At 42.4% G+C, this 15,785-nt stretch overlaps 1 protein-coding gene and 1 pseudogene across 1 annotated transcript in view; one reads left to right on the plus strand and one right to left on the minus strand.

The window, feature by feature from the left end:
* Window positions 1-15,785, minus strand: part of COL23A1 (collagen type XXIII alpha 1 chain) — a 344,194-nt gene that overhangs the window by 289,829 nt on the left and 38,580 nt on the right. The window lies entirely within an intron of this gene.
* On the plus strand, window positions 6,718-7,542 carry LOC111722474 (annotated as a pseudogene).

Here is a 15,785-nt window from a genome sequence, read left to right on the forward strand (position 1 = left end):
AAAAAAAAAAAAGACAGATGCAAATTCTTAGACAAAATGCCAGCAAATTGAATCCAGTAACATGTTAAAATAATAAATCCCATCCAATTGGGGTTTATTCTAGGAATGGAAGGGTGGTTATCATTCTACAATCAATCCATGTAATTCACCATTTTGATAGAAAACAAAAGAAAATTCATATGGTCATCTTATAAATACAGAAACATCATTTGACAAATTGTAACACCCTATCATCACCTTTTAAAAAAGCCTCTTAATGTTTCCTCCGTTTCAGCTGTGAAACCAGCATGCCTGCTATTGCCAATGCTATTCTCACTGTTGAAGGTCTTTGCCAAAGTGATGAGTCAAGAGAAAGAAACAAAAGACACAAGGATTGGAAAGGAATAAATAAAACTCTTATTTATAGAAGGTATGACAGAAAATACCTGGAAAATCTAACACTACTAGAATTAACAAGCGAACATGGCAAAGTCACTAGATACAAAAGCAACGTGAAAAATCATTTAGGAACAAATGGAAAGCAAATTTAAAAAATAGTATCATTTAAAATAGCCTGGAATGGGATCCAGCTATAGTTTTATATAAACAGAAGTTTATATAAAACATATGTATTACAGCTTTCATACGAAAAGCCTGGTCATTACTGTGGTACAACAGAAGTTCAGGGAAATACCATATATTTTTTAACAGTTTTCTTGCAATGTGTAATAATTTACAGACCATAAAGTACATGTATTTGAAATAAATAAATAAATAAGTCTCAAATAATATCAAAATTCCTAGGAATAAATCTAATAAAAGATGTGCAAGATCTCTATACATAAAACTATAAAACATTATCAAATAAAATTAAAGAAGTCATAAATACAAGGAATGATACGCTGTGTTCATGAATCAGAGGCCTCAAGGTTACAAAGATGGCACATCTCAATCAATCTATATTCAATGGATCACATTCAGAATCTCTGCAGGGTTTTCTTTTTTTAGAAATTGGCAGACATTACAAAACTTATATGGAAATGCAAATGCCCAAGAATAGTCAAGGCACTTCTGAAGATCAAAATTCTACTTGACATCAACACTTACTATAAAGCTTTGGTAATTAAAATAATGTGGTATTGACATAGTGATAGACAACAATAGACCAAAGAGTCCATAAACAGACCTGCAAAGCCACCAGGATGACTAAAAGAAAAAAGAGAATCCAAGTGAGGATGCAGATCTCATGCATGCTTGGCAAGACGATCACCCTTTGAATAATGATTCGGTACTATTTACTAAACGTAACATATGCGTACCTTATGCCCAGCATTCCTGCTGTAAAGTATAAACACAACAGAAATGTGTACATATGTTCACTCAAAGATACAGAAGATTGTTCATAGACACTCTCTTCATAATAGTTGAGAACTGGATACTACCCAAATCCCTAACAAGAGGATGAAAAGTAAATATATGAGCAACCCTAAGCTAAGTTGCAGCAATGTGGATGCATCTTACAAACATAACGCTGAACGAAAGACACAAGATTCCACACCATGTGCTACCATTTAGGTAAAGTTCCTAAACAGGAAAAATGAATCTATTAGGTAAGAAATCAGGCCTATGGTTACCTGTGGGGCACATGAGGAGTCTCTGGCAGTCTGATCAAGTGCTGTGTCTTCATCTGGACACAGGTTTGTTCTTTTTGTGAAAACTCATCAAGCTGCAAGTATAAGTGCTTTTGTCCATAATAAGTTATATTTTAATACATAGTTTAAAAAATAATAAGGCAGACATCAGGAGATCTGATATACTAAGGGCTTTGTTGCTGAATATCACTATGGCCTCATTCAAAGTACTCCCTATGGGAAGCTATATGCTGACACCAGTGCCTAGTCTACCCTTCAAAGCAATTTTGCAACAGCCATCAGAGCTGGCATTGTATAGCACACAAAAACATACAACAATAATGCATGCCACTCAGTAAGACACCACCCCAGGTTGACATGAACACAGCTCTGAGACACTGATATACCAAGGTTATGAATCTTACCAAGCTATTTATACAGCGCTGCCCACATAAGCATATGGTGGCAAGTTTGTGAACTGAATTGTCAGACTGTGTACAATGACAGCTCTGATGGTCATTCCAGAAAAAGAATTCCAAAATTGCTTTGAAAGGTGAACTAGGTCCTGGTGTCAGTGTATACTTTCCCAAGGGGAGTAAGTACTTCAAAGGTGACTGTAGTGATATTCAGCAATGAGGTAGGTAGCACTTTTTCTAGGATGAGTTTGAGAACTTAATTGTCAGACATTATACTGATATTATAGTGACAAACACTATTAATGGGTGGCAGAGCCATAGGACAGTAAATGTGTGAATATCCACTGCCTTTCTGCCCCTCCAAAGGAAGGGCCTGTGCAGGTCACTGTCGCCATCACTTAGGCTGATGGGTAGGAAACAGAAAGACCAGAGTCAGAAGGGGCTGGAAACAAAAAAGGAGACTTGTACATTGGAAAGTCTGAAAACTACTGGTGTGGAAAGAAATGTGGAAAAGGTCCAGGAAGGCAGTGGAGGAAAAAAAGACCAAGAGCTCTGGAAGAAGAAAAATGAGAGAGTGGAGAGAAATGGGGTGGGAAGGCCAGGAGCTGGGGAGAGACTCCCCCACGGACTGCCTCTGATGGCTTTCTGGCATAAATGCCCTTCTATAAGGGCACTAATGTGCTTCAACCTAAGAATAGCCTGTAGGCTTCTGGGTTCATTCAGGTGGGATTGCTAGAGAACAGTACCCCTCTACTTGAAATGAAGACAACTTTTAGAAGTGTGTGTGTTATTTTATTTCTATAAAAATAAAAATGTGTGTATGTGTTGAAGCACAGAAAAAGGTCCAACAGAATGAAGACTAAACTGATAGGCTGTTTACATCCTAGGGCATGGGAATAGATGGGGTGGTGAGATTGGAGTAAAGGAAAAGGTGTTTTTTTGTTTGTTTGTTTGTTTTGTTTTGTTTTAACTCCATAGCTATGGGGATTTTTTGAAGGGGTAGAAAGTGAAATCATTTTAAGAAGCATAGTTGCTTTTATAGTAATATCTTTTTTTAAATCAAAGGAGGCCAGGCTGCTCAGAATACTGAAGATGTAGAGAAGTCTCAGGAAGAAGGAACCAGCCTGTTCCAGTTAGGAAAACAGACACTTTGGTAGCCCTGAGCCCAACCCAGTGAGCCCAAGGGGGATTCTGGCCAGAAACTTCCAACCACAGATGGTCTAAGGGTCCGAGTCACTGCTCTGGGCAGGGGTAGGCAGACACTAGCACTGTGGATGACTGTGTCTCTTACCCACTTCTCTGTCACCTGCACCTTTTTTCACCAAAACAAACACCCTAGACAGGGTGTCTTACAAACAACTGAAATTCATCACCCACGGTTCTGGAGGCTGGGAAGTCCAAGACCAAGGCACTGGCAAATTCAGGACTGTTTGCTGCTCTTAGATGCCGCCTTCTCACTAAGGGGTGAGGGAGTTCTCTGGGGCCTCTTCTATAAGGGCACTAATCCCATCAAGCAGGTTCACCCTCATGGCCTAATCACCTCCTAATACTACCGCTTTGAGGGTAGGATTTCAACATTTGAATTTGGGGACACAACATTCAGTCCATAGCACAGTCTCTCAGGCATTCCCCTGTCCTGTGTTTCTCCTGCAAACACTAAATCTACCTGAGTTTATCGCTTCTTCATCTTCTTCACCTCCCTAAACTCCTCAACAGTAAATGGGCCAGTGTCCAGGTAGCAGAATGTGATGCTTACAAGTTTGCCCCCTGCTCCTGTTGGAGCCTCTTGGATCCCAAAGGAGGGAGGAGGTAAGAGGATATCATGTTTACTTCAGGGAGCAAATAGGCATCAGAGGGGCCACCTTGTAGTTTTGCAAATTAAGCCCAAATCCTGCCTTGGGGGCTGGGGAGTAGTTATTCCTGAGTGAGCAGTTATCCCTGAGTAGCCCTTGTCTGCGATGGGCCCCACCACACCCAGAGAACACAACAAGACCATGGCCAGACCCACACAGAGCACTCTGGGGCCATAGTGAAGTATTGTAGCTCCTGGGAAAAACAGCCCTGTAGCCGGTGCTTCAGCCAGCACAGCATGACTTCATCCCCACCTGCTCAAAGGGTAGTACAAAGCTCAGGGGCATCCCCTGTTCAGCCCCAGGTCACCTGCTTCCTCAGCCCACCTGGGATGCACATGGTCTCATCTACAATTTCTTTAAAGTACATTATGCAGAAAGCAGCACAGAGCAGGTGGGCAATCTAGCTCCTGGTGCTGGAGGCCCTCCTCCATGTGGGCCAACAGATATCCCTGGACTTTTCCTCCCCAATGAGGCCCAGGCCCCTTGTGCCTCAGCCTCCAACACTGTAAACTTCTTTCTGTGCTGGCCTAAGAGCTTATTTTTGGTCCACACAATGCTATATCTAAAGAAATGACCAGACAAGAGGCCATTTCAAGTTCATTAGTGTCATGAAAATCAAGACCTCACAGGGAGGCCAGGTACAGTGGCTCACACCAGTAATCCCGGCATTCTGGGAGGCAGAATGTTGAACTCAAGCATGAGCAAGAGCGAGACCTCATCTCTACTCATGACTAGCCGGACATTGTGGCAAGTGTCTGCAGTCCCAGCTACATGGGAGGCTGAGGCAAGAGGATCTTTTGAGCCCAAGAGTTTGAGGTTACTGTGAACTATGACACCACAGCACCCTACCCAGGGTGACAGAGTGAGATTCTGTCTCAAAACAAACAAACAAACAAACAAACAAAACACCTCACAGGGAAGCATTCAGTTCTGTTTCTAAAGGCAAACCTGAAAAAGATTTTTTAAAATAGTGGGGGAAAAAAGTAGTGGGGGTTGGGATGGGGGAGAAGAGCCTTTGGCAGATCTCTGGGGAAATCCCAATATGATATGAAAGAAAATGGTTTTTAAATCCTGGTGTAATCTACAAGGTGGCAGAGGGAATATCAAGTTCAAGAGGTTCCCCAAAAGCCAAGAGTTATTCTCTCTCCATCACTGGACAGAAGGTTTGCTGAGGGCATGAAATGAAACAAAAGTCTAACCAGAAAGGACATTTTTTTCTGTGTGGGAGACAGCAATCTCTCCCAAACTGTAAGCACCACCCCAAGTATTACACCTCAACCCAGGGGGGCTCTCTCCCACTGCCTGAGAGACATAGGTCAGTTTCCTTTGGGAAACATGGAGAATAATTAGATTACTACTGTGTGCCAACCACTTCAGTTTATCCTCAAAGCAAACTTGCAAGGTATATCATATTCTTCCATTTTACACACAAGGAGGTGGAGAGTGTAAATAATTTAATAACTTGTCCACAAAACATTGGGTGCAGATCCATCCTGGGACTGCCCTACTATTGTCCCACATCCCGTTCTTCTCAGACCTCAGACCTCACACATTTCCTCCAACACTGTGGCTTTTTGCCTTGATCAGTGAGTTTGCTGTTTGCTGGTGACCAAGACTGCTAAACTGCTCACCATCCACTGGGGCTCTTCCCCAGGATATGCCTGGTGGAGCACCCCGCCCCCCTCAATGTCCTCCTTCTCCCTGCTCTCAGGATGATGGCACAGTCCCAACAGAGCCTGCTGTCCACTCCAGAGCTGCCTCTTCTATGGCTCTGGCTGCTGTCCCAGGGCCTGGGCCTGGTGACAAGCCACTAAGCACCTGCAAGATTATGGAGTGGAAATACTGAGGGTTAGTGAGGACAGAGTGGGACCAGGACAAGGGAGTCAAATCAAGAAAATAAGTTAAAGGGAGCATTTCCATATGTTTCAGCCACAGTCAATTCTATTTGTATAGTTTAGCAAGGGCAGCTTTTTCTTGCCAAGACACCTGCTTCTATCAGCCCCATAGGGACTGGCGGGCAGGCTAAGGTTTGAGTAAGGGCTCAGCTGGCTCATGGCAGAGTGTACCAGGAGCACCTGTGCAAGGCCCAGGGTACCAGAGCTTTGGGTAGTAAAGTTGGGAAAGGGGAGGTGTTCAAGGGCAGAGAAGACATGGAGGGAACTGCCTTCTGGTAGAGTTGACCTTCCAAACTTGGGAGGAGGCATCTGTCTGGGGGTGCCCTGGTCTCCATTGCTTTTGAACTCTGCTCAATTTAGGCAATTTGGGGACAAGAACAGAATGTATAGAAAACGTTAGCTGCAAAGGTAAAGTGATTTTCAAGGTTTTTTTCTGAACTATTCCCTGTAGGGATACATTGCTATGACACAAGCTGATCTGATTAACCCAGAGCTGTGCCAAATACAGATGACTTTCAGTCATTGGCCCCTGGGGCATATTTGGAACTCCACAGAGCCAAGCCTTGGGTGAGTTATACCTGGGACCAGCAAGGGGAGAAAAAGCCAAGGGCTGAGAACATGGGAAAAGACAGAGAGAGACCCAAGACAATGTCTAAACTCAAACAGAGGCCTACACTCTGTAAATGGGTTTCCCTGTGTGAGTCCAGAGGCTGCCACATTCAGCCAGCTTGGTTACTGGATGTCGTAGCAATCCAGGAGGGACAACATCAGTTGTGGCAGCTTTATTTGCAGATCTCATTACCCTGTCTTCGTAACAGTCCTGACAGACTCTTCACTGTCACTTCACCAATCAACCTGACATGTTTATAAAATGAACTAAAGGTGGCTCCTACGCACAGATGGAGGCCCAGCTGGCTGGGGCCTCCGGCTCCAGTGTCCGGAAATGGCAGTGGGCAGCAGGATGGAGGATGGCTCCTTGGATGTCACCCAGAGTGTTGAGAATGACCCACTTCCAGATATCCAGCTTCTCCCACGTCACTCAATACATGCTCACTTCAGACCCAGGTTCCATCCCCTCCCTACAGTCCTCATAGTCAATCTTCTGCTATTCACACATTGTGTTTAACGGGTGTGCTCTGTTCTTACCCTGATCCAAATGAGGACAAGTGCCCAGGAAACTACACTGACCGGCTGAAAGTTCAGATAGTCGTCATCCTGGGAAAGGTCACTTTGTGGGTTCTCCATTTACTCCTTGAATGCTACATCCAGTATCACCATAGCAAAGTCAGAAAACAAGACTATAACTTGATCTACCAGTCGATGCAGCATCTTAAGAGACTTGCACTCTTGATACACTCCATCGTGAAAATCTGAAAATTTAATAAAGCCAAACCACAACCTGATGTACTTGAAGAAGAAAAAAATCTATGCTTACCCTAGCAATATTACCTCAGAGACTGGATTCAGCTGTGGTGAAACTAAGTCTTAAATCATCAAACATGAGCCAGGCTGGTGCCTGTAGTCCCAGCTACTTTGGAGGCTGAGGCAAGACAATCACTTAGGTCCAAGAGTTTGAGGTTGCTGTGAGCTGTGACACCATAGCACTCTACGGAAGGTGACAAAGTGAGACACTATTTCAAGCCTGGAAGAAATTATTGAAAAACAAGGAGACATAATAGTGTATCTGAAGTGACACAACGCCCTGTTGAGTAAGCGATTATTGGCTCTCTCTTCCTCGGACCTGGGCTGTCAGCCAAGTAAGACGTGAGAGGCTTACGGCCACTACAGCAACTGCAGAGGAATCCAGAATAACTTAGGATCAACTGACGAGGCGCCACAGAGAAGTGTGGCTTTCACCAAGAAACATTTACAATTTTGGTTGGAAACCCGAATTTGGTTCCCCCCTCTGTGGCTATGTAATATATGGGGCTCCTGGGTCATTTGAAAGGTGCTTTGTAAAGGCCTCAGTAACTGGAGAATGTCTGCTCTGCACCTTTGGAAGTCATTTAACTGCATTGTTTGTCCTAGGATCACAGGTAGAGTTTAAGGTCCATGTTCTGCACCTTTTCCACATGACATTTAAAACCCTGAAATAATTTGACTTTTTACAGAAGTAAGACAAGACCATCTACTTCAAATAAGTTCTTCCCACTTTTGAGCTGACAAGAGAAGAGCTTATTTCCTGGGATGGATGTCATTTTCCTGCACTGTCTTATCCAGTATTGGATGCACTCACGTGGTGTCGGGTGACAGTGTAGGCCTTGTGGCTTTTAGAGAATTTTCTCACTGTGGAACCAAGGTCTCACTAGGTGATTTACTATGCAGACTCCTACAGCTTTCTATTCCTCAGAAATAAGATATGAAAATTCCTTGGACCAGTATTAGACTGCCCTGTGTTGCCTCATCTTGGTAGCACCTTCTGTTAGCAATAGCTGAAAAATTTAGAGAATTTAGACTGTTGCTTTTTTTTGCCCTTCAAGAAGTTGACATATGATTCAGTATTGATTATACCTTCATTGAATCAGTAAGTTCTCTTACACAAAAGGAATCTGCTGTGATTTTAAATTAGTCTAAAAAGAAGAATAGAATCCTCTTTAGTCTTGGACTATACATAAAAACTGTGATGGGAATAAGATGTCACATTGGTTTATATATAGATATTAAACTTACCTAATTTTCAACATAAAAATAAAATAAAATAAAGTCCTCCTTTGTTAAGGGCTGAGCTTGTCCCACTGATCTCCCAGCTCCCACCTTCAAGGGTTTCCCAGGCTGGAGGGGGTGACAGCAAGTGAGGTGGCAATGGCTACAATTCAAATTTGTAGATGCTATAGTTGAGGGGTCCCCAAGTGTGTGGGGAAGAAGGTGCAATTCATTCTGCCTGGAAAGCAGGGAGGGTTCCTAGAAGAGGTGAGAGGTAAGCTGGCCTTAAAGAATCAGGATGGCCAGATCAAGAAACTGAGTCACTCTGCAGGGTATAGGAAGGTGGTATGATTGGAGAAACGGGTCCAGAGAGGGAGGCAGGAAGTGGACTGAGAAAAGCTGAGATGCAGACTTCACACTTGGTCGTACAGACTGTGGTGACCCCCTGAAGGCTGTGATCCTGAGATGAGGGAAGGCTGGAGAGGGATGGTCAGTGCTGAGGGTCTGAGCAGGCAGGGCAGTGGGGTCGGGGAGGACTCAGTGTGATGGAAACAGGATGAGAGCACTGGCTGGAGAATGAGCCTGCAAGACACACAGCAGAGAAGGGAGTGTGGTGGTTGAGCTGGGCCACAGTGTCCCGATGTGCTACCAGATGTTATTCTGGAGGTTTTTGTGGGGGTGTTTAGAGATGAGCTTAACATTTAAACTGGCAAATTGGTAAACTCTCAGTAAAGCAGACCGCCCTCCACCAGCCAAGTGTAGGCTTGAATAAAACAAAAAGACCAGCTTCCATAAGGCAAGAAATAATTCACCCCATTGGCCATTGGCACTGCCCAGTTCTACAGCAGAAAGCCTTCAGGCTCCAATCAGAGCACTGGCTCTCCCAGGTGTCTTGGCTGCAGAGCTGGACCTGCTGTGTCCGTTCTCCTGGGGTCTGCCCCTTGGATGGCAGATTCTGGGCTTGCCAGAGCCTGTGAGCTGGTTCCTTAAAAAATAGCATTAAAAGATTTCTCTCCTTCCTACACACACACACACACACACACACACACACTAGTAGTTCTATTTCTCTGGAGATCTCCAACCCATATAAGGGACAAAGAATCCTGCTGGGCTCCAGGTCGGGAAGGAAGTGAGCAGGGTCCCACCGCGTCTTCACCACTATTGCCAGCCCTGCATCTGTGCAGCAGAATGAACATGCAGTGAAAAACAACCCCTCAGAGCCAGGTCCCGTGCCATTGCCGCCACCTTTGTTCGGTTATTTGATCCCAGGACTGACTACCTATCTCCTCTCAGATGTCCTGAAGTCATGTCAAAATGAATAGATCTAATAAACTCTTAATTTTCACTATCCTGGCCCTGCCCTCATGACAGCAAGTGGTACCAATGAGTTGCCCAAGTCACAAATCTGGGAGTCATCCAAAAACCAGGAGTTGTCCAAGCTTCATTCCAATCCACATAGTGCCAACGTCATCTCTAGAACACACAGTAAACCCCCCATACCTTCCCATTTTCTCCAGTGCCCGTGCCCTTGGTTCATACTGCGCTCCCTCCAGCCTGGACAGCTGCACTTCCTCCCTGCCCTGCCTCCCTCCCAGGTCTCCTCCAACGTCATTCTCTGGATGGGGTCAGCCTGTGCTTTTCAAACACAAACTGAGCAATACTGCTTCTCTATTTTCAACCCAGCAACAATTTCCCACTGCTCCATGGACAAAAACATACTTCTCCAAGTTCAGGAGGCCAGGCCACCTGGGCAGCCCACACCATTCATCCCCTACATACCTCCTACTAGCCCAGAAATGCAGACCTCTCCAGTCCCCAGAGGACACCCCAAACTCCTGGCCACCCAAGAGGAATTCATTGTTTGGGGGCCTCAGGACATCTTGGGTGTCTGGCTCTTCTTGGCCTGCAGCTCTCAGCCTCATTGTCCCCTCCTCCAGGAGGCCTTTCTGGACTTCCTCTTCCAAAAGAGAAGATTGCAGGCCCAGCACCCACATGCTTTCTGCTTCTACCTGCTGTGCCTCCAGAGCTCTTATCACAATTCATAATTGCCTCATTTATTTGCTATTTACTTGTTTTAATCCATCTGTCTCCCCCATTCTACCTCTGATAGCCTGGAATGCAAATTCTTGGAAAGCACAGACTTTGTCTTGTCACCTAACATGTCCCCAAATCTAACATGGTCAATGTTATTGAATGAAGGATAAATAAAATAAAAAATCACTATTAAGCTTGAGATTATCATGCCACTATTACACAGGAATTAAGTTGAGTTCAGAGAAGTTAAGCAACATGTCTAACAGCTCTAGACAGAGCCATGATGGGAATCCAGGTCTGTCTTATTCCAGAAGATGTGATTTCTATCACTCTCCATGGGCTTCTATATAGACCAATATCTACAGTGCACTTTTCAGCTTAAAAGATCTCCTAGAAATACAATACTTATGAAATACAAACATTTGTGGAGCCTCTGTGATATGCCAGGTACTGGTGCCTGGTCCACTAAGCAAACCTTAAGTCAGACAGAGGCTGCCTTCCCAGGAGACCAGTACAGTAGCCCTCAAGGCGGATGCACAGGTGTGCTACCTGCCACACACTAAGACAGGCCTGCAACCAGCCTGGGGCCAGAAGCAGAGCTTTTATTTTTTGATCGAATACATTTTAGTTGCTTTGTGGTTTTTTTCCTAATGTGCTAGTAATACATGCTCATTGTAGGCAAATTCAAAACATGCAAAAAAGAAAAAAATGAAGGGCATTTATAATCTAATCACCCAGTGAAAATCATTGTTTGTACTGAAATATTATTATTTTGCTTTATAATCCATTTTATTGTTGCCATAGAAATATTGTGTCTAGCTGACCCCTATAAATGGCTATGAATATTATTCCTAGTGTTCTTGCTATTATGAATAGTGCTCTGAAAACTGGTTTCATTTTACTATGCATTTCCTCAATTATTCATGATGTGGACCATCTTTTAAATGCCCAGAATGGTGACTAGCACAAAAGAGGTGCTCTGTAAGTAGTCGAGGAAGGACAGTGCTACGATCTGTATTTTTTCCTACATGGTCTCTGTCCATATTCTTTGTCCACTGGTCAATAGTTTATCTCTCTCTCTCTCTCTTTTTTTTTTTTTGTAGTTTTGGGTCAGGGCCGGGTTTGAACACGCCACCTCCGATATATGGGGCCGGCACCCTACTCCTTTGAGCCGCAGGCACCACCCCACTGGTCTATAGTTTATCCCTCACTCTTTTGCAAGAACACTTAATATCTCATAAATATTAACCATGCATTTTTTATAAGTGTTGAAAAACTTTTTCAGTTTGTCATTTGTCTTCAAACTTTGTTAAGGTGGAATTTTCTTTCTATATGGAAAACTTAAACTTTTAAGCTTCAAATACTCAAGAAAAATGTTTTACTCTATGGTGAGGTTTTTCAACCTGGGCACTACTGACATTTGGGGCTGGGTAATTCTTTTTGTGGTGAGGCTGTACTATGCATTGTAGAATGCTTAGCAGTATCCCTGGCCTCTATCTACTGGAGGCCAGTAGCAAACCCCAAATTGTGACAAACCAAAAATGTCTCCAGACGTTGCCAAATGACCTCCTAGGGGGGAAAGGGTCCCTGATGGAGAAGCACAGCTTTAGGGGTTCTGACTTCAGTGCCATGCTTATAAATTCCATTTCTAACCCATGATTTTAAAAAGTGACTTATTATATCTTTGTCCAGCCACCTATGGTTTTATTTTTTACATTTAAATCTTCAATCCATGCTTTGGCATAAGAAATGAGGTAAGAAGTCAGATACTATGACTGTACTGAACCTAACAGCCTGGACAAGTCAGTTTCAGCATGTGAGGAAGCTCCTGACCTGGGAGAGACACTTCATGATTTTGGTATGCAAAGTTATGATGCATCACAGAGTGGGAAGTTGCACTTGTTACCCAGTAGTTGGCACTGAGGTGGCCAAGCTGAGATCAAGATACTTCTGGTCTCATTTTCTCACAGTTTCAGAGATTCTCTGCTACCACCAAGCTCAATAGACGTTGGGTAGGTGAAGTAGCTGTTCTAGAAATGTGTTTCCAGTGGACGTTTTACCATTCAAAGAATCATCTTTACCTTAACCAATAGCAAACTGCTTGACTCTGGAACCATCTGGAAATTCTCTGGAGGATGAATTCTGGAAAATTCTGAGGGGTCTACCATTTTAGTAGAAAAACATCAGAGTTGGTGATGTTTGTGTGACATTTGTCACAACAATGACAAACACAACAGTGACATTTGTGTGTCACTGTTCTTCATTTGAATTTTTATGTACTTTCTAGCAAATTTTTATTTATTTTACTATAATTTTTTTCTAAATATAGTCTCTCTCTGTCACCCTGGGCAGATTGCCATGGCATCATAGCTCACAGTAAGCTCAAACTCTTGGGCTCAAGTGATCCTCTTGCCTCAGTTTTTCTATTTTAGTAGAGATGGGGTCTTACTATTTTGCTTAGGCTGGTTTTGAACTCATGAGCTCAAGCTATCCACCTGCCTCAGCCTCCCAAAGTGCAAGGATTAGAGGCATGAGCCACTGTGTTCAGCCTCTAGTAGTTTTAAAAATATATGTTAATTGGTCCTAGGAGCAAGATGGTGGACAAGTAACAGCTTCCTTGCAACTGGGCACAGTGAGACTGGGGAGAGAAGACTCTAGGCATCTCTGGCTGGTGGGATCTACCCAGAAACTTCCCTTTGGGGACACAGGGAAACAGTGATAGACTTCTGGACCCCACGAGGAGGACAAAAGCAGTGGAGAACTGGACTCATCAAAACCCTAGTACAGAGGCATGGTAACTTAAAGAGCAAGAGGAAGTGAAAGGAAAATTAGGCCAAGGAAACAGATAAAAGAAAGAATCAGCAGAAAAATCCTGGCAACATGAAAAACCAGTCCAGAGCAACTCCCCCAAGGAAACAGAAGGTAGCTACTGCAGAGGATTCCACCTATAAAGAAATGTTAGAAATGACAGAAAGGGAATTTAGAATACGGATGATGAAAACAATGAAGGAAACTGCTGATAAAGTGGAAAACAACCAAAAGGAAATCCAAAAACAGAATCAAATTAGAGATGAACGATATGAAGAATATAGAAAGGATATAGCAGGCCTGAAGGAACTGAAACAGTCAATTAGGGAACTTAAAGATGCAATAGAAAGTATCAACAACAGATTAAACCATGCAGAAGAAAGAATCTCAGAGGTAGAGGACAAAGCTCTTGAGATAACTCAGATAGTTAAAGAGGCAGAAAAGAAGAGAGAGAAAGCAGAACGTTCAGTGTCTGAATTATGGGACTATATGAAGCGTTCAAGTTATAGATATCCTAGAAGGGGAAGAAGAATGCCCCAGGGGGATGGAAGCCATACTGGAGAATATTATAAATGAAAATTTCCCAAATATCACCAAAGATTCTAACACACTCCTTTCAGAGGGATATCAGACCCTGGGTTGCCTCATCTCTAACCGAGCTTCTCCAAGACACATTGTGATGAACCTGTCCAAAGTCAAGACAAAAAAAAAAGATTCCTAAAGCTGCCAGGAGTAAGTGCCAGCTGACCTACAGGGGCAAATCCATCAGGGTGACTGCAGGCTTCTCTTATAAAACTTTTCAAGCAAGAAGACAACGGTCATCTACTTTTAATCTACTTAAACAGAACAATTTCCAGCCCAGAATTCTATATCCTGCTAAGCTTAGCTTTAAAATTGACAAAGAAATCAAATAATTTACTGATATACAGACATCAAAGTAATTCGCCACAACAAGACCAGCTCTATAGGAAATACTTCAATCTGTTCTACACACTGACCATCACAATGGACCAACAGCAAAGTAAGAACTCAGAAACTAAAGGACAGAACCTAACTTACACAATGATGCAAAAGATAAAACTAAGCAATGGACTCTCACAAAATAAAATGAATAAAACACTACTACACTTATAAATTATCTCAATAAATGTTAATGGCTTGAATTCCCCACTGAAGAGGGGAACAGATTGGCTGACTGGATTAAAAAACACAAGCCATCCATTTGTTGTCTGCAGGAAACATACCTAACTTCAAAAGACAAATTAAAACTCCACAAAATAATTAAAACTCCACAAAATAAAACTCTCACAAAATAAAATGAATAAAACACTACTACACTTATAAATTATCTCAATAAATGTTAATGGCTTGAATTCCCCACTGAAGAGGGGAATAGATTGGCTGACTGGATTAAAAAACACAAGCCATCCATTTGTTGTCTGTAGGAAACATACCTAACTTCAAAAGACAAATTAAAACTCCAAGTTAAGGGATGGAAGACAATTTTTCAGGCAAACAGAATTCAGAAGAAAAGAGGAGTTGCAATCTTATTTGCAGGTGCATGTGGATTTAAAGCAACTAAAGTCAAAAAAGACAAAGATGGTCACTTTATACTGGTCAAGGGAAAAATACAACAAGAAGATGTTTCAATTCTAAATATTTATGCACCCAACTTAAATGCTCCCAGATTTTTGAAATAGACCTTACTCAGTCTGAGCAATATAATATCCTACAACACCATAATAACAGGGAACTTTAACACTCCTCTTAGAGAGTTGGACGGATCCTCTAAACAGAAATTAAACAAAGATAAAAGAGACTTTTATCTATGAGACCCTAGAACAACTGTGCTTGATAGATGTATATAGAACACTCCATCCCAAAGATAAAGAATATATTTTCTTCTCATCACTCCATGGAACATTCTCCAAAATTGATCATATCCTAGGAGGCAAAACAAACCTCAATAGAATCAAAAGAATTGAAATTTTACCTTGTATCTTCTCAGACCACAAGGCACTAAACGTGGAACTCAACTCCAACAAAAACGTTCAACCCACGCAAAGGCATGGAAATTGAACAACCTTCTGTTGAAAGACAGAATGGTTGGGGGTGCAAGAAGAAATAAAAGAGGAAATCATTAACATCACAACAATAAAGACACAAGCTACCAAAACCTGTGGGATACTGCAAAAGCAGTTCTGAGAGGAAATCTATCCCTTTAGATGCCTACTTTCAAAAAACAGAAAGAGAGCTCATCAACAAACTCACAGGCCATCTTATGGAATTGGAAAAAGAACAATCTAAGCCTAAACCCAGCAGAAGAAAAGAAATATCCAAAATTAAATAAGAGATCAATGAAACTGAAAACAAAAGAATCATTCAGAAAATTAATGAAATAAGGAATTGGTTTTTTTGAAAAAATAAATAAAATAGATAAACCTTTGTTCAGACTAACCAGAAATAGAAAAGTAAAATCTCTAGTAACCTCAATTAGAAATGATAAAGGGGAAATAACATCTGATG

Source organism: Otolemur garnettii, unplaced genomic scaffold (genome assembly GCF_000181295.1).
Source record: "Otolemur garnettii isolate 467f Iridium unplaced genomic scaffold, OtoGar3 scaffold00261, whole genome shotgun sequence".
Classification (NCBI taxonomy): domain Eukaryota; kingdom Metazoa; phylum Chordata; class Mammalia; order Primates; family Galagidae; genus Otolemur; species Otolemur garnettii.